We start from the raw sequence: 19,008 nt of genomic DNA, 5'->3' as shown, positions 1-19,008 counted from the left end.
CTAACTTTTATACGAATATTAAAATAACACTGGGTAGAAAACTGATCTATATACAGGGTATCTCAGAAATACTGGCACAAACGTTTAGGGGAGGAATGTAACATCTAAAGAAATGTGAATCGCATAGGAACCCATAACCGGAAACGTCACCGTAAGTCGGTACACGGCGCTGTTCATCAGTTCGCGAGAAGGAAAATTTCTGGTTTACTCATTCAAGCAGTAGTCACCGCACGAAGAGCATGCATCGATATACGAACTGTGAGCTCGCAGACATGCACCTAGTGTATGGATTAGCAGAGGGCAATGGATGAGCCGCTCAACGAATTTATGGAGAATGCTTCCCGGACACAGATGTACCAGACCACCATTTGTTTGAGCGTGTGCATCAAAATTTGTGCGATTATGGGTCATTTAGAGGTAACAGGAGTAGTGCTAGCAGACCACGTTCGACGCGAACTCTCACCATGAAAGAAAGTGTGTTGAATGCCGTCCAGAATAATCCTACTGCCAGCACACGTGCCGTTGCCTCTGCCTTAGGAGTGTCTCGTTGCAGTGTACAGCGTGTCTGCAACGATGATTCCTTACACCCCCTTTCATCTCCAAAGGGTTCAGTTACTGTGCCTCCAAGACCATCCTGCACATGTGGCTTTTTCGCAGTGGCTTCTCCAAGAAAGTGTTCAAGACTTGAATTTTCCAGCGTATGTTTTGTTCACGGTTCAGGCTTATTTCACTCGGGAAGGGGCTTATTCAATCAGCACAATGCTCATGTGTGGGTTCACGACAACACAAACGGTGTGCGTCCCCATGTGGCACAACATCGCTTTGCAATAAATGTGTGGGCAGGTATGGTCAGTGACTGCTTATTCGGCCCATACCTGTTACCATCCCACATGAACTCCGCTAAATATTGGATCTTTCTTGAACAAGTTCTACCAGGGTTACTTGACGATGTTCCAGCAAATGTGAGACACAACATTTGGTCTAAACCTGACGGGGCGCCTGCCCATTATGGAAGATGCGTTCGTGACCATTTGAACAGGCGTTTTGGGCGTAGATGGATTGGCCGGGGTGAACCCGTTGCCTGGCCCCCACGCTCACCTTATTTATTGAGTCTTGATTTCTTTCTTTGGGGGGGGGGCCTCAAATCTATCGTGTATGAATCGCCTGTGGAGACGGAAATGGATCTCGTGGCGAGACTCGTTTGTGCTGCTGCTACTGTCAAAGAAACTCCAGGTGTGTTCAACCGTATCCGCCAATCCATGCTGCATCGGTGTGATGCATGCATCCATCTCGTACTCCATTGTTAATATTGTCAGATAAATGTTTGCCATTAATTTGTAAGAACCCAATTCTTACACTTATCCTAGGGAAATAAATATTATAACATAACAAGAAAATATATGTATATATTAAATAATATTATTTACAATAGGATGATTGTCAGCTTAGATTACGATCGCTCTGTACCATACAGTTAAGTAGGGGAGGATTAGCGTAACAACGGGGGGTAGCTGGACAGGGCACAAAAGTACAATGGGAGCACCGTAAGGGCAGTTCAAGTCGCTATAAACAGAAAGTGGGCAGCTCTTTGGAAGAAAAGAACAAGGGAACTGACTCCCCCTTGTGGAGAGGAAGAATTTTAAAGACTAAGAGGGTGGAGGGGACCCTGGATGCGGCATACACCGTGTGGAAATAGCTAGCTGCTGGATAAAACAAACCAACGCCTTGAGCACTTACTGATTTCTAGGAGCGGTAGAGAAAAAAAACAGAGTGGTCTAATAAGGGGTAAGTGCATCGGAATGATCAGAAGGAAATATCTAGAAATTTCTAGACGTCCAGAAGTTCATCGAAGCTTCTAGAAATTTCGAGAAGTCGGATGTTTCCCCAGGAAAGGGAAGGGCCAAGAAAACGACGGAAGTGGGAGAGAGCGAATGAGAATAAAGGGATGATGAAGAACGAACTACGATTGGATCAGAATAGAAGGGGTGGCTGAAGCAAAAAGGAGATGGAACAGGAGGACAGTTCCAGTTTTTTGACAGTTTGGGCAGTATTTGGAAGATTTGAGAGTTCCTGTGGGTGGGCCTGAGTGATGAGTGGCTGGAAAGAAATCCCGAGAAGCGCCGGGAGAATTGCTGGAGAGTAGCGGACAGAGAAATTAATTTAATGGGGTTTTTTGCAGTGAGAGAGTTTTAGAGTTTTCTGGAGTTGTAGAAGTCCTGAAGAAGGTGGGAGTTCTTGTGAATCGCTGGAATGTGGTAGTGGGAATTGAAGCAGTTTGTCGCAAAGACAATTCTTAGGCAAGTCCTGGGAGAGGTCAGCCGCAACGTAGAAACAGGAAGGAGATGCCCAATGAAAGATGGAAACATGGAAACACATATGCTGGAGCTGAGTGATAAGGATCGCAAAGTCTCTGTATAGAAAGATAAGGAAGAGTTATACAGTCTGGCTTCTCGTTAAAGCAGTAAGGAGTGTCTTGATAATTTTATTATGCACCCCAGTATCGTCGAGCTGATCAGACGCCCAAAGCGGGCCAGAGCAACCCATTTATGGAGAAAATAGTGAGTTCCTGAACGAAGGAGAATTCCTGTAGATGAGCAGCAGTTCCTTAGCCGATGACTAATTCCAGTAGGAGTCTGATGATGCCCTATATTGATGATGATGGCCGCCCCTGAGTTGAGAAAAAGGTTGTGTAAAGAATGATCTCCTAAGCTGTTATGTAAGTACCAGATAATAGTTTTAAGCTGATTTGAAGGAAAGGACTCTAGGGAATGTTTTAGATTAGTTGATAATTGATTTGATATTGTTTAGCATAAAGGGAAGGAGAAAGTTCATAAGATATAGATATATGTACTTCATCACAAAGATAAGTTAATAAGCAAGGAAGATTTAGATATATGTACTCGAGAATAGTATGTTTTAAGTTGAGACTAAAGAGTGTTCTAAGCACATGTAATTTTTTTTTGGAAGGGATAATTATGTTCTATGCACATGTAATTATTTTGGAAGGGATAATTAAAGAAAGATTATAGCAGGGATTTATAAATCGAGAAAAATACACATATAGGTGTTATGCTCACTGCTGTAATCCCAGTTGGGAAGTTTAAATTGTCAGAAGACAAGAGAATGTTATGAGATGTAAACTAAAACAGAAGGAGAAAAGGCAGAAACACATGAAGAGACATGATATTTGAGTTGTGATTATCTTCACATCTTAGCACACATATAATGCTAGTAATTAACATAATACCCAATTGATGATGTATGATATAGTCTTTTTATGTATATACTGTGAATAAACAATATTGTATATGTTTATCAGGTGTAGTATGAGTCATTCTGAATACTCAGCCAGTCCAGAGGAGACATACACGAACTTCTATTCCCCCAGAATCTCTGATCTTCTGTGCAGTATACAAGTCAGGTGTTAAGGTGGGAGGGGGAAAATAAACTGGGAAATACAAAGTTAAGAGAGGTGGATCTGAAAGTATTAACGAGATTTATTAATTACAGAATATAATAAAAATTAACATTTCATTTCCCACCCCCACAAATTACTGTCTTGTATCATTTCTGCTTCTTGTCCCTCTGCTACTACTTTCCCGTGACGTTTCCGGTTATGGGTTCCCATGCGATTCACATTCCTTTAGATGTTATCCCATCTCCCCTAAACGTTTGTACCAATATTTTTGAGACACCCTGTAGAGATGCACGCCTAACGTTTATCCAGACAAAATAGAAAAACAACCAGAGTGAAGACCACAACCACGATGAAAAAACACTTAATCGCGAGCAGGTAATTCAGACCGATGACACATCTGTACCGACGTAATATACACAAGATACAAAGCAGGCTAAGAAATTGATGTGCCATAAATCGAATAAACATGAACTGAGCTATGGGTAATTTTCTTGTGTAAGTGAGGAGTGGGTATAACTGTCTTCTTATGGAATCCATATTATTTGGTCTTTGAGACACCTTTGATGTTTCATGATATCATAATTTCCGGTACGACCATGTCTAATGGGCCACAACTCCCGAATTTTTCATTAACCGCTACAAATAATGAATTGCCTATTCGATGCTCTTCGCGTAAAAACATCGTTCCAAATCTTGTAATCATGTAATACATTCAAAGTTTGTTCATCTCAAATAATCTCTATTCCTGCTCTCTAAAGTCATACTTCCAACACTGACCAATAATCTACCTCTAAAATCACTATATAATGTACAAGCGTAAAGAATACAGGGGCTGACAAAAAAACTGCACACCTTAAAAAAAGTAACATTGTAGAGAAACGTATAAGATATTACAGGTGACCCCGCTTAACGCTGATAATTCGTTCCGGAAAAACAGAGCGCTAAGTGAATCCGCGCTAAGAGAGCGCCACATTCCCATAAGGTAACATATGTATTTGTAAGTTGCGGTCGATGCCATAGGATATTTCCTAATCAATAATAAACGGTAGTGAAAAGATGCACAAATGTCGGTCAAAATATTTAATATTCAAATATTTGTACATATAAAATATTCTGCATTACATACATATATAATTATGTGGTAACTACTTACGTATCAAAATTAAACTTTAAATTCCAATTAAAATGATGCATTTAATTGATCTAAATTGATTTTAATTTATTTAATTTAATTGATGAATTTAATCATGAAAAATGTCGATTTTGGGTTGGCCCTCTTCTAAATAAACAAAGGGTATTAATTTTAAATCCCCCGCAGCGTTACCAGCAAACAATAATGTCACCCGATCCTTCGCCGCTTTGAAACCTGGCATGTTTTTTCTTTCAATATGAAACTTCTTTTAGACATTCGTTTCCACAAACGTCCTGCTTCATCTATGTTATAAACTTGTTGAGAAGTATAACTCACAATACCCCTCTTCAATAATTTTAACAAGTTCTTTTTTGAAAGTTTCGGTTCCTTGATCTGCACTTGCGGCTTCTCCTTAGATTTTAAATCTATTCAACCAGCCCTTACCAGTTTTAAATGGTTCCACTTTTTTTTTTTTTTTAGGTGAGTTTTCTTCAAATCATCATATTGGCTAATCTCTCTCTTTTATAATATTTAACTTAACTGAATTCTGCATTGGATATTATCTTCAATAAAATTAGTTAACGTCTTTCCATTTCAATTCCAATAGTCGGCCTAGCCCTAGTTGCTTGCAGTGGAACAGCTATCTTTCTTGCTGCTAAAATTAATTCTTTATTTTTTTATAATTGTTCTTACAGTTAAACTTGCAAGTCCTAAATTATGGCACACATCCGGTTGTCGTTGACCGGAATCGATTCGCTTCAAAACGTTCAATTTTTAATTTTCAAATTCAGTCTTTTCCTTACATTTATAGTCTTCGTACTGCGTCCAGACGTTGTTGCTTTTTCATTATTATCCGCCCTCTTCGAAAACATAACTGCGTTGATTGCATTAATTATGATACAATGTTCGAGTAAACCGTCCGTTACGCACGATGTCTAATACTGTATTGAGTGATGATTAGTCTTTGGATAAATGCATATAACGCAAATATTACAAGCAATATACTTGATCATTTTTTAAAATGTTGATCTCGGAACTACGTAACAAATCACTCTACTGCAATTAAATTAGCGCGCGAGAAAATTTCTAAGTCGGCGTGGGAAACGTTTTAATGCTGTTTTGCTATTCATTTTCAAGCTATCAAACTCCATCAAATGAAACGATTTCGTTAAATATGCAAAAATGCAATCTGTAAAAGAGCGTTATAGTGATCTGTGACAGCGTTATAGTCAGATACGGGTTATAATATAAGAACAGCGTTATAGCGAATCAGCGTAAAGCAAACCGCGTTATAACGGGTGCCTGCTGTACAGTCATTTTGTTTATCGGAAAGCAAAGGTATTGCGTCAGATAACGCTTCTATTTCATCAGACAGTAATTGAAAGGTTTTTGCATCAGAGTTTCTATAAATACGGCGTTGGAATGGTATGCACGTTCATAGTATCCTGCTTTACGGAGGTGTAAGCATGACACCAAGAAAAAAGTGTAGCTGTGCTCTGTCCCTGGAAGGGCTTTCTACACGTGCTATCGCTGATTAAAAAAAAAAAAAAAAGCTGCCACCAGTCAACGGTATCCCTGCTGAAATTAAAGCGTGAAACCGGTGATGTGAAAAGACCTGGATCAGGCCGTAAGAGAGTGACTACGCCTTCCCAATTTGAAACTTCGTAATCGCCATGCTAGTGCTCCTGATCTGAAACTGGACTTTGATATAGCCTCTGGTGTTCAAACAAGTGCACGAACTATCCAAAGACTGCTTTCGGAATGTGGTCTGCATGCCTATCGGCCCAAAAAGAAGCCTTTGTTCACCCAACAAACGAGGAAGACGCGACTGACTTGCTTGTGCTAAAACGCATGTTTCATGGGCAAAAGAGCAATGCGACATCTTTTCTTAAGAATCTAAATTCAACCTGCATGGCTCGGATGGGAAGCGATATGTCAGAAGACGAAAATCTGAGGTATACCATCCTGAACTGCATAACGCCGAATGTAGAGTTCCCCACCAGTCATGATCCGGGGATGCACAACAAGTGAAGGGGTGGGGCGAATTAAGTTATTAACGGAACGGTGAATGCAGAAATCTGCACTGCTATCTTGGAGTGCCTGAAACAGTTATTAGTGATCTCCACAACTGCATTTTTCAACACCTTGCCACACGGAAAAATTAAGTTTTATGCTATTTAGATTTAATGATGACTGTGTCTTCTTGTCTCACAAGGCTTAAAAAAATACACGTTTTCCTTCGTTTTTCTCAATTCACAACACTACTTTTGTCTGTCCCCCAGTACCCCTAATTTTAAGCCAAACTTGAAAATTTCCCCCCTGAGAAAAAACTAATGATTTCCATAATTTCTTCTCAATTTACAAAATGGAAACTCTTAATATACATAAACAGAAGTATATTCTTTGATTTCCTACCTTTAAATTGCAGCAAAAAACTATTACCGTAATTGACTCGAAAACAGTTAAAATGTATGAAGTTATGACCTCCAAAAACTGCGCAGGATACGTTTGATATTACGAGTTACAACTTCATTGTAGGATGCATAAGTTCGGTCCGATTTTTATCCGGTGCGCATTTAATAAAAAACCCACTTTGCTTTACTGTAATTGTTTTACGGAACAATATTTTGCATTATAGCTGTAAATCAGCTTCATCCTTGGAAGCCGAAATTCTAATTAGTACGATTTTTGTCCAGTACACATTTCATAAAAAAACACTTTCTTTTTTTTATAATTGTTTTCAGGAACAATATTAGCGAGTGAACTGCATTAAAATTTAAAACATCCCTGTATAGCATGTCCTTGAATGCAAATGACTACGGTTACTTTCTTTCCTGTGACCGCATGTACAGATGTTTTATTGTGGACACTTCCTTCCAGTCAGTAAAATCATCAGTAGTCGTCCTTTATTGTACCTAAAGTAATTCGTTGAGGAGAAATTTTTTGCTCCTAATTGATGTAGCACTTTCGAATTTTCGCAAAGTGGATTATCTGAACACATTGAAAATTAGGACAGTAATAGTTGATAATTGGTGCCATTGGTGGGCAGCATTCCGACAAACAAATTTTCTGTTTATACTCCGGGATGACCACATGATCAGAGGAGATCCCAGAATAGAGAGAGAATACAAGAAACAGCGCCACATTTAGCAGTCATCAATTTGATTGTGAAATTGCACATCGCTGACAAAAACCATAGTAAAACAAAAGAAGTAATGGGGAGTAAATCTATTTTTCAGTAAATCTATCTTTTTATTGCAGTTCAGAACAGCATATGACCATGGATGGTGAATTTATTCTTCTTCTGTACTAAAACAGAATTTCTTCCTTTGTGATGGCATCAAAGCATAACAAGCAAATATTTTCTAAGAATACTTTTTGAGCAGATGTTAGTTGTAATCTGTTAGCTTTGTATTGTGAAAAATATTGCAGTTTTGTGAAGAAGACACATTTCAAGAAACAATCCGTTATTCTTAGCGGATGATGTTTTGTTTTCTTCTTTTGCACACCAGTTTTCGAAGTTTATAATACAACTATAAATAGAAATATTTTCTTGAAATTTCGTTAGAAAATCAAATATACATCCAGGAAACTTAGATTTTGTTCCATAAACACAATTACAATAGAGCAAACTTTTTTTTTTAATGAAATGAGCATTGCCGTGTTATCAGTTTTGCACCAATTTTTTCCGTTTCCAATAGATGAATTTCCGTGATTTTCTGTTAGTAGGTGCAATACACATTGAAGAAAGGAAATACCATCTTTTCGTCTTCCAGAAACAGTTGATGCTACTGTTTCGCTTTATTGCTTCTTATGTCAACTAACAGTAGCTTGCGTTTTTTTTTTTTTTTTTGCCTTCTCGATATAGCTGTACGGAGAACTGATCTGACCTAATTTCGAACGCTGGTTGCCATGGTCCACTCCAAGTAAACAATTTCGCTCTGTAAACAGAAACTCATGTTCCAAACCAAACAAACGAATCAAGTATCATGTTTCATAAGCCCTACGCTAATTAGGGTTGGTTCAGAAAAATAACTGAAAAAGGCGCCTTAAAAAAAAATGCCCATTTGATGTCACATTTTTGTCGTTTGCATAAAAACGACAAAATCCAATAAAAAGTTTTGAAAATTGAAGTAGGAAATTCGAAGAAAACAGTTCTGTCTCCACCTATAGCGAATTTCAGCTGTGTCCATGGAGTAAAAATTATAACATTTATTAGTTGAACTTTCAACTAGGTCCACTGTACCCAAGAGAACAGGAGTAGTAGTAGTGGCATGTGATGCAAGAAAGCAAATGTATGAGCTTATGCAGCATCAGCCAAAAAAAAAAAAAAACATCACACCATTCCCTCCAAATGCCTGTCCAGTTCCTCCTTAAATTTATTCAACCTATCAACTTCCACAACGACAGATGGAAGTTTGTTCCAGCAATTAACCACCCGCTGGCTAAAGGCAAATTTCCGCATTTTTGTCGTTTGCATAAAAACGAATACGGGATATTAACGAAACATAATTCTCATAAAGACCAAATAACATGGATTTCATAGGAAAACAGATATATTTAAAGCTGCGCCCACTCTTTAATTACACAAGAAGGTTACCCAGAGCTCGTTTCATGGTTCTGTTCCATTTATGGCGCATCAAGTTCTTATCCTGTTTTGTACGTTGCATTACGTCGGTACGGATGTCTCATTGATCTGATTTTCGTGCTGGCTGAAAAAGCTGTAAATGAACTACGGAAACCAGCCTTTAACAATTATTTCTGAGTACAAATAGATTGGAAACCAAACATAATCTCTCTCTGTCTTATCATGTTCACATGTTTTTCACTGTGGTCTTATATCTGGTTGTTTTTCTCTTTTGTCTGGATAAACTTTAGGCGTGCATTACCCCATTTTCTACCCAGAATTTTTATTATTCGTTATAAAAGTTTTGTTTAGCAGAAGTTTACTAACTTTTTTCTAAATGTGAACTCCATTCTTTGCCCTTTTAGAGCACATAAAATTACAGATTAAAATTCAAAAACTAGAGAATTATACAATTGGATATTACAAGTGGCTCCACCTGCACAATTATTTATCTGATAACCGGAAGTTCCTATGTAAACAATGTATCACATCCGCTCCGATTTTTCACTTTAAATGCGTGAAGACGCCCGATCATTAAGATTTGATTTGCATCTATAAGTTTATTGGTGTATTTATCACATTTATTGCACTTTATTTTTAAACGGATTATACAAGATTTTATGTAATTTGAATGTTTTTTTTTCTTCAATATTTGAAGTAATAATAAATTTTTCATTCGTTATGCCGCATATTACTTTGGTTAGGGTAAAATAAAAAAGAACTCTTTTTGTTTAGGATCTGTATTTCATTTTTATATTAACAGTAGCTGCAAGCGAAATACGAAAAATAAATTTCAAAAAATAGTTTTAATATTATTTATTTCAATTTCTCAATTTGTATTAAATTACAAGCACCTTTATTCTTTCTATGCAGAGTAGTTATAAATACTGCATCAGAGATCAGAGTGATTGCAGTAATTCCCGGAAGCGTAATATTCAAGGGTAAAATCTTTCAGTGTAAGGGTAGTTTCTACCCTTTGCTAAAATGAAACAAAGTCTAATTATAGAGTATAACATCACTTGTTAGACAGTGGTTACCTGGTACACTGTGTAATAGGTGCTGTATCTGTTGGGGTGTTCAATGAATTTTGGTATATTGATTCCAAATATGACTTTCAGTGTTTGCAGAGAAGAAATGGGTTGCCCAGAAATGATTAAAAAATAAATAAATAACTCGCCTTTGTTGTTCTGAGACTCACTTAAAGTCCTTGCAAAATTTAAAGAATGAAACAATCAGATTTAGAATTTATTGTGAAATTTCCCAGAACTCGCCTTGCTATTCAACATTTTTTTTTGAGTCGTAAGTAATGATTCTTCCAGTATCTCCTTCATTTATCATCAACTGCGTAAAAATTGATAACGCAAAGGAAAATCTTTGGTAAATAAACCATCACGTCCCCTTAGCCACTTGTATGGATGGAGATCGTCTGGATATCTGGTTTTATATTATTCAACTACAGTACAGTACTCACACCATACTTGATAAGTAATACATTATATTTTAATCCGTTACCTCGTGTATAGTACGGAGTGGGTGGTGTTTCAACTTTCAATAGGATATGTATTTCACCCTTGTATAAGGGTTCCAAATTAAGGTGCAGTCATACCTCAGAAATGCTCGCATTACAGCACTGGACTGGCCCGGATTTGAACAGTCCAGATTTGAACCCTATTGAAAATTGCTGGTACATAATGTCGTCTGAAATTGCTTAGAAGAAGCCAACAAATGAGGTTCAACTGCAGGAGAGCATTGTAAGGGTGTGGTACCACGAAATTGGAAACCGTATTTGCGGTACTGGCTACCCTTTTTCGGGCCAGGAAGCAAAGAACATGTTCGGGCCCCTACTTAATTAATGAAAATTGCAAAAGCAGGAGACAGCCAAAGACGCCGGTTCCCTAAAGGGCCAGGAGGCAATTGCCTTGCCTGCCTACATGGTAGCTACGCCACTGCGTATATGCAGAAGTTAACTCTATGCCAGATCGTTTCAAGGCTCTATTTGCAGCTCGAGGAGGAACAACATTGAAGACTTATTTTGCAGATTTACAGTAGATAATACTAATAGGGTAACTTGACCTTTCAATTTATAAACGTAAATGCAATATGGAAACATACTCCTGAAGCATAGGTGATCATAGGGAGAAATACCGCCATATAATATATCAACATAGTTTTACGAGACAACCCCCAATCAATACGTGATATGCTAACCAATTGCACTAGTAAACCATTTAATTTTCGTGGAAATATTAAATAAATGAGAACGAAAATTCATCTTATTATCGATGGTGTGAGGAGCCTCTGTAACCAGGCGGGCAGGAGCAGCAGTGCGTAGCACACGCTTCTTGATTAGACCGGGGTTCGAGCCCGTGACCACCAAATATGGAGGATGCGGATAGGTCAGGGAATGACCACAGCATATCCCGGAGCAATATGGCCTTAGTTGCTAATGCTCCTAAAAAAAAAACCAAATAACAAATAGCTTCATCAGCGCATGCTCGAATGCATAGTAGTTTGCAATTGACGCATTATGTACAAACTGAATAACTTATAGTATTTTTGTGATTGCTATATAAACAGGTAATCGTGAATATTGTGATTTATAATTTAAATAAAACAATAAAGGCCAAATTAATTTTAGACATGCCACCAAAAAAAGAAAAGAAAAAAGTGGAAAGACTGCATAAAGAGGAAATTAGAAAAAAAACATTCTGCTAGTTTACAAAACGGGCTTACAATAAGCCACTCCAAACCTGAAAGTGACAGTGACAAAGAAAACGAACATGATTCGAATGAAGATGAAACAAATGAGAGAGAGAGAGAGAGAGAGAGAGAGAGAGAGAGAGAGAGAGAGAGAGAGAGAGAATCTTTATTGCCCTTCACGGGCAAAAAGCCAGGGGTTTACAGCCTCCCGAAACTTCCAGGAAAATCGAACAATTATTTACAAATAAAAACATATTTTAATACAAAGGAGAGAACTCCTTGCGAGAGTTAAGTCTGATTGAGCTGGGTTAACATCGAGATAAGAGCACCGGCTGAATCAGACAGGAACAGATCACATCCAAAACAAATTAAATACAGTACTCTGATTGGAAAGGTAGACTCTCTGTTCCCCCAAAGATTTTGTATTTGTGTCTGTGTTTCTCTTTTCTATATATAAAAATATAAACATAATGACAACCTGCTTGCAATGAATTTGTTATATTTTACTTATTTTATAATGGCATGCAGCAATGCATCCTAAAATTGTTGAGGTTGAAAATATTTATTGCTGAAAAATAAAACATGACAATTCTGTTAATTTTCATTATTGAAGTATTAGGTCTTTTAAGTCATATGACATTCAAGGATATATTTTGTCTTTTAACATTTACACAACCAGCGGAGTTTAAACTTCTAATTACCATTGCGGTAATTAGAAGTTTAAATTAGAAGTCTAATAATACTCATGGCACAACACTTTACCTTTACAGCGAGTTGCCCCAAAATTGCACTTCAACAAATGCCACCACCAAAAAGATTCTGCCTTTTATTCAAAAGAAGCCATCTGCTATATGAGAGGAACTAGTAAGTCCTGAAAATGGGAGTTATTTTTCAATTGAATGGATTAACCTCTTACTGATGCCATTTATTTGAAAGTAGGCCCAGCAACACTTTGCAAATTTTGTTTTTTGGGCAGTTGAAATCTTCGTAGCCACAAAAACACATGACATCACAGGAATAGTCCCTTCTTCTAGCTATTATTTTAATTATAATAACAACTAGATGAAAGAAGTCTAAGTTTCATGAAGTTATTAATTTATTGTATAGAATAATAGCTACTTGAAATAAAACATAAACAGCATTCTTTAGAATGCTGTTAATTTTGTAAGCACACACCAATATAGTTGGTTATTACTCAGCAAATTCGTTAGCACTATTGGCATATCCTTTGTATTTTGTTTTATTATTGTCTTTTAAGCTCAATTTCTATTTTGGGGACCTTAGTGGTACCAAAGATAGAAATTGCTGTCACGCGATTATTTTTTAGTATTTTTTAGGTTAATAATAATAAATACTGGTACGCGATTTCTGTTATTATCGGTTAACTTTTATTATCGATTAACAATCCTGCTTGCTATCAAAACACGAGAGGTGAAGAGTGGCCCCTAAATTTATGTAAATTTAAATCAAGTAGCATTCGCTAATTTAAAATTTTGAACCTTTTAATTTTTTTTTGACATGAACTTATATGTATAACTTCAAGGGAATTGCACAAATAACATATAGCCCACTTTAAAACTATTCAGCTTCATAAACCCTATTTTACTATTTCTCTTGGTTGGTGACCAAGAGAAAGTTCCCTTGCTGTCTCTGCCTCTGGGACAGTGGTGCAGCAGATCAACACTACATGAAAAGAAAAGGTCTGCCAGAACTGGGAGAGGGCACTGACTCTCTTGAAAAATTACAGCTGTGAATTACAGGCTCTGAAAACGCGATAAGAGTTTGCTTTTTTATTTACCTAATTGTTATTTTATATTGTACTTTATACGTAGTCTTATAGTTATAATTACGCTGGTTATTTTTATTTAGATAAAGAGTTTTTGTAGATTACTATTTAATATACGTAAAACCGTTATTTCGTTCGAATCTTGCAGCCATTGTTTTTGTATAGAGTAGTAGGGAATTCAAATTTTTAATTGTGGTAACTAGGTAGCTCTAACGTATAATTATATAGCGTAATACGCATCACTGTATTTAGGATTCTATTAGATAGCGTAGTATTGAAAATTAATTAATTAAATTTCTTAATTTAAAATATCATGCCCCAGACTAGAGCAGCAAAGCAACGAGCACAAAGTGGCAAGAGTGTTGTGACTCAGGGAAAAACTGAGGGGACGATTCTCCAACGCATCACAGCCTAAAAAAATGCGCAACTTGCGAAATGTTTGCCGAACTCTCTGGAACAGAACATGATCTAGCCAAGCAGGATGTCTTTGTGTGTGCCAGGTGCAGAGAGTGATTAGAAATTAGGCATCAACTCAGCGTTCTACTGGGCATCTATGAGAGCTTCAAGTGTAGGGTAGATGCCATCGAAGAAATTAATATGAGGGGCCCGTCAAGCTCTCAGCCCAACTCAACGCCAGAGCTCACTCCTGGGGATCAGGCAACACAGCGGCAATCTCCAAGGCAGAATGCGCTGGTCCCAAAGGAACTGGTTATTGTTGGTGACTCCATTGTCAGGGAGACGGGAATATATTGTGTAAAAATGATAGATGGAACAGAACCAGGGTATGTCTGCCAAGAGCACAAGTTGATGACGTTGTAAAGCATATATCATCTTTTAAGGGCACAAAAGGTGATATTGTTCTACACGTTGGCATCAATGACATTAAGAGTAGGATATCTGCAGATATACTTAACAAGTACAGGTCAATGTTGCAAAAACGTTGTGACTTAGGGTTAAATTTGAAAGTGTCTGCAATTCTGCCCAGACATGATAGGAGGGAGTACATGATGAGAGCCTTGTCAATCAATTCAGCCCTGGAGGGAATATGCAAGGCTCAAGGGGTAGAATTTTTTTCAGCTTGTGCTTGTTAACAGGAGAGACTGCTTGTTAACAGGAGAGACTACTTCTACAGGGATAGGATACACTTAAATATAAAGGGTGCGGGAATATTTACTGATGCTATATCGAGGCAGTGTTAGGCGGGTCGGAAAACTACTGGCATGGGCGAATTCACAGAATAAAACGTTAAAAGTAGCCGCAGGCAGAGGTGAAGGTGATTCTTGCACAACTTCTGTTAGAATAAGTAGCGACCTGGAACGTTGGGTTTCAGGGACTGATGGCAATCATCGTGAAACAGGTGGGTATGTGGGATGTGTCAGGGTAACTAGAAATAAGAATAGGTGCATGTATAAATAAATAAATAAATTTTCTGTTTATACTCCGGGACGACCAAACAGTCAGAGAAGTTAACAAGATAGACAGAATACAAGAAACAGCACCGTATGCAGCAGTCACTGGCTTGAACCCCGGTCACTCAAGGCACGTGTACTTATGCACCCGCGCGCCTGACCACTAGGCTACGGCGGCCCTGTATGTATACAAATATACTTGCGTGTATACCAATGCTAGAAGCACAGTAAATAAATTTGATGAATTTGAAGTGGTGGTCAGGACATCAAAGGCGGATACTGTTGGGATACCAGAGACGTGGTGTCACACAGATATTAGGAATACAGAATTGGAATTTAGGGAGTTCAATGTGTACAGACATGACAGGAAGGGAGCAGGTGTTATGCTGTTAACTAAGAAAAACATAAAATCAAAAGAAGTGCATCCAGTTCATATACATGAACAGTGCACTGTTGAGTCAGTTTGGTGTGACATAAGCACTATGAAAGCAAAAATAAGAGTAGGAGTGTATTATAGGCCCAATGACTCGAATAAGAACAATGAACAATTGTACAAGGAAATAGAGTGGGCTAGTAAATCAAAATGTCTTATAATGGGGGATTTTAACTTCCCAGATATTGACTGGAACTTGTGGGTTGGTCACTCACACACTAGTAAAACTTTTGTGGATTTATTGGATGATTGTTTTCTGCAGCAGCATGTTCGAGAGGCAACCAGAGAGGGTAATACTTTTGATCTGGTTATCAGCAGTGATCATTTGTGTATTAAGAATTTGCAGATAAAGGAACCACTAGGTGGCAGTGATCACAGTGTACTGATGTGGGATTTACTTAAAGATATAATTACCATCAGGGGTAAAGGAAAGGGTTTTTGCTTCCGTAAAGGTGAGTACTGTACAGTGGTCTCAGACAGTTTTTAAATTCTGTACAGTGGGATCAACTGACTATGTTACCAGCAGTAAATTCTAAGTGGGAAGAATTGAAGGAATTAATTGTGGAAGCTACTAAAAGTTTCATACCTATTAAGAAATATTGTTCAAGGTTTAGGCCTAAATGGTTATCGAATGAACTAATGTGACTCGTGAAAGAGAAGAAAAATGCATGGGATGCATAAAAATTATCAAGAAACTCAAAAGCCTAGGGCAGATATAAGCTAGTCCGTAATCAGGGCGCATTATAGCCTCCGTAGCTAATGCGCCAATAAAAACAAAACAAACAAACAAACCGTAATCAGGTCACAAAAGGAGGTTAGGCAGGCAAAGGCAGGTTACAAGAAATCTTTGGCAAAGGATGCTAAGAAAAACAGCAAGGATTTCTTTACTTGTATAAACTCTAAAAGGAAGGGGAAGAATCTGATTGGTCCACTTGATATCAATGGTTCGACTGTTGATGATCCTGCTCAGATAGCAAACAAACTGAATGAGTATTTTGCCTCTACATTCACACATGAGGAGTTATTAAGGTGAAAATGGCAGAAGGTTATCAAATTGTAGCAGAGTGCTTAATGATTTTGTAATAACTGAGAGCAAAGTGGAGGAGAAATTGTTGAAGTTAAACATAAGAAAGGCACCTGGGGTGGGTGGGATCTCTCCAGTTATATTAAAGGAGGTGGAAAAGCAACTAAGCAAACCCTTAGCCATAATTATGAGAGCGTCCTCGGACTCAGGGGAGGTCCCCACGGACTGGAGATGTGCAAATGTATCCCCAATTCATAAAGGGGGATCGAAGGGTGACACGAGTAGTTACAGACCAGTTAGTTGAACTTCTATTGCGGGTAAAATAATGGAGTCACTGGTTAAAAATGAATCGCAGGACCATCTAGACAGGACTGCAGCAGTAATTGACACAAAGCATGGGTTTGTTAAGGTAAAGTCTTGTCCTTACAAATTAGATAGGATATTATGATTGTACTGCTGCTATGCTGCTGCAACAGGATCTGGAAAGGTTGAGCAGATGGGCTGAGGGGTGGCAAATGAAATTTAACATTGACAAATTTAAAATTGACAAAGTACTACGTATAGGAAATAGTAACCCCAAAGCAACGTAATCTGTGGCACTACTTTTTTTATTTTAAAATTTTAAATTTTTCTAAATTCAAATTAAGAAAAGACAGATGTAGAATAGATGTGCGGAAATTTGCCTTTAGCCAGCAGGTTGTTAATTGCTGGAACAAACTTCCATCTGTTGTTGTGTAAGTTGATAGGTTAAATAAATTTAAGGCAATTTGATTTATGTAAATCACTAAAAAAGGGAACAAATAAGTGATATCACTTCTGTACACTTCCTATTTCCTATCACTTTCTTAGCAAGTCATTGCAAGTGGAGCTGCCCTTTCTGTTCACTTCTCTTCTGGTTCATTTTCCAGAAAAAACAAAATGGTGCATATCTGTGTGGAGTAATTGGATGCACATGGCCCACTTATGGTATTCAAAGGCTACATTGCTTGGACAGGCATTTGGAGGAATGGTGTGATTTTTTTTTTTGGCTGATGCTGCATAAGCTCATACACTTGCTTTCTTGCATCACATGCCACTACTATTACTATTCAGTTACAGCTTGGTGCACAAAATGTATTGAACAACCCTGCAATTCCAAGAAACAACCTTTCTTTCATCAGTGCATACTGATCTAGGTTTGGTAAAACAATTGGTATTTGTTACAAATTCATGTTGACATCTCTAAGCATGTACATTCGATGTTACCAAAACTGTCAGATGCAAAGGTAGCATATTTATTGATTCAAATGTTTAGCGTATGTAGGCTTAAAAATAGCTGGAAGACAAAATGACCAATGCTGAGTAAAATATATGGCAGTCATTTTGCCTTGTAGTGAATGGATTTCTTGGTAACATTACAAACAATTAGTTGACAAGTTGATTTAAAATCTGGAAAAATGGGGTGCAGGAAGTCAATCAAGTGCCATTACTTGCACTCTCACTTGTATTTTTTCAGATCAAATATGGGCAATACGGGCAAAGAATATGCGATCGAGAAAAATTACAAAAGACAAGTACGATGATGCTCTGATGAGCAATTATATAAATGTTCTTAGTTAAGGATGACCACACCGATTATCGAAAGGTAAAGGTATTCAAAAGCCTTTTGATTACCATCCCCCCTCCTATTAAAAACTTGTTGTTAACTTATAACAAAGACTAAAATTCTGCTTTGCACAGAAGACAAACATCGTTCTGATATTATTTCATTCTTTTAATTTTTTTTTTTTTTCATTTCTGGACAAACCGTTTATTCTCTGCAATAACCAAAATCATTCTCAATCAACGTACCCAGTTCCTTAAAACACACCAAGAAATAATTATAAACAGTACAGTTCCATGGTGCACCAGGTAACCAGTGTCTAACAGATGACATTACACAGTGTAATCAAACTTATGTTTCTTTATTCTAAAGGGTAGAAAGTTCTACCCTTACGTGAAATATTTTGAATCTAACGGTTACGCTGCCAGGAATTATCGCAATCACTTTGATCTTTGTTATTTATAATTATTATACATAGAAAGAATAAAGGTGCTTTTAATTTAACACAAATTGCAAAACTAAAATAAATAATATTAAAATATATTTTAGAAATTTATTTTTCTTATTTTACTTTCAGTTACTGCTAATACAAGATATGCATATGCATTGTAAGAAATTTTATGCATATGCATATGTTTTATGTATATGCATTGTAAGAAAATAAAAATTAATTATTATATGAAATGTTGAGAGAGAAAAAAAAAAAACATTATAATTGTATATGAAATCTTGTATAACCGGTTTAAAATTAAATTACTGTACAATAAAAGAGATAAACATACGAATAAACTTTACAGATGAAAGGGCAGTTTTCACTCATTTTATGGCATCACTGAAACTTGGGAAAGGATACTCAAGTACTTCCGTTATGAGATCAGTGATTGTACAGGTGGAGCC

The 19,008-nt window shown here is 37.3% G+C and overlaps 1 long non-coding RNA gene across 4 annotated transcripts in view; it reads right to left on the bottom strand.

Moving 5' to 3' along the window:
* Positions 1 to 19,008, bottom strand: part of LOC150082381 (uncharacterized) — a 255,841-nt gene that overhangs the window by 127,649 nt on the left and 109,184 nt on the right. The gene's annotated exons all lie outside the window — the stretch shown is intronic.

The sequence above is a fragment of the Mastigoproctus giganteus genome, chromosome 8, assembly GCF_048544385.1.
Source record: "Mastigoproctus giganteus isolate SK-2022 chromosome 8, ASM4854438v1, whole genome shotgun sequence".
Lineage (NCBI taxonomy): Eukaryota > Metazoa > Arthropoda > Arachnida > Uropygi > Thelyphonidae > Mastigoproctus > Mastigoproctus giganteus.
This window is presented reverse-complemented; position numbering and strand designations above follow the sequence as displayed.